This window comes from Tamandua tetradactyla, chromosome 8 (assembly GCF_023851605.1).
Source record: "Tamandua tetradactyla isolate mTamTet1 chromosome 8, mTamTet1.pri, whole genome shotgun sequence".
Taxonomy (NCBI): Eukaryota; Metazoa; Chordata; class Mammalia; order Pilosa; family Myrmecophagidae; genus Tamandua; species Tamandua tetradactyla.
The window spans coordinates 102,607,001-102,608,370 of record NC_135334.1 but is presented as its reverse complement, the minus strand read 5'-3'; the positions used below and the strand labels follow the sequence as shown (position 1 = coordinate 102,608,370).

The following is a 1,370-nucleotide window of genomic DNA, read 5'->3' as shown; positions in this document are numbered from 1 at the left end:
TTTTCTACTTCCTTCAGGATTCACATTCTCTGTGACACCTGGGAAAGTACTTCCAAGTCTAGGGAGGTAAAGGAAAAGCTTTATTCATATCTGGGAGGTGATAGCGTATTCAAATGTGGGTGCAGACTTTACATTTACGTATTGCTTCAGATTTTACATTTACATATTGTTCCTTTGTAGACTAAGAGTTCTCCTTTACAGCTTGCTTCCAGCTTTAAAGCTACACTTAAAGGCTCTTTTAAAGGTTACCTTTTAAGGCTACTATTACAATTTTCAGCTTGCTTACATTTTAAAGATTGTATTTAAAAAGTACCTGGTAAAACATAAAATACTAACAAAAAGTAGAAAAATCGAATATGTTAATAAATTAATTAAATATATCGGAGGGTATCCGGGAGCAAGGCAGCCAATGACAAGTGGACTCAGCGCCACCAGACCTCCCCAGCATGCTTCCCAGTGTTCCGGCGCCATCGCGCCCTCTCCTCTAATGGCCACAGATGTCTTTAATTCCAAAAAACCTGGCCGTGCAGGCACAAAAGAAGATCTTCGTGTCCAAATCCACCGCTTCCACCTTGATAGATGACATGAGCAGCGAAGTTTTAGATGCGCTTTGCGGGGTGACCAAGGAGTATACCCGAAACAAGAAGGAGGGAGAGAAAATCATCACAACCTCATCAAAACAGTCATCAGGGGTGGGCAGCAGTGGCTCAGGGGCAGAATTCTCGCCTGCCATGCCGGAGACCCGGTTCGATTCCTGGAGCCTGCCCATGAAAAAAAAAAAAAAAAAAAAAAAAACCAAAACAAAAAACAATCATCAAGCTGACCATTCTTACAGTTTAATGAAGACGAGCTGGCACTGATGGGAAAATTTTTTAGAAGAAAGTTCATCTGCTTGGTATGACCGTGGTCAATTTCCATCAGGTGTGGATTTCACCTTTGACCTGAACGTGTTATCCAGGCTGCTAAATGAATGTAGAGTTGCTCCACCAAATCACCCAGCGTCACCTCACTGCACAGTCACCCAGACGGGTTAATAATGTCTTTGATCATTTTTCAGATTGTGAATTTTTGGCTGCCTTGTATAATCCCTTTGGAAATTTTAAACCCCATTTACAAAAACTTTGTGATGGCTTCAACAAAATGTTGGATGAAGAGAACATATGAGTATGTAAATTAGGATTTTGATTGTCCATGATTTATTTGATGAAGCAGTGCTGATTTATGAAGGAAAAAACAGACTTTTTAAAAGATTATGCATATTTCAGGAAGACATTGCCCAGCTCAATTGTCAAACATTGGTGATAGTGCTTGTATAGAGCTTGTTTTATTTGAAGAAAAGCATATTGACAAAAATTGTAGTTAAAAGTTTC

The 1,370-nt window shown here is 39.6% G+C and overlaps 1 pseudogene; it reads left to right on the top strand.

Moving 5' to 3' along the window:
* The first annotated feature begins 487 nt into the window (after positions 1–487).
* On the top strand, positions 488–1,164 carry LOC143643707 (tumor necrosis factor alpha-induced protein 8-like; annotated as a pseudogene).
* Positions 1,165–1,370: the final 206 nt, after the last annotated feature.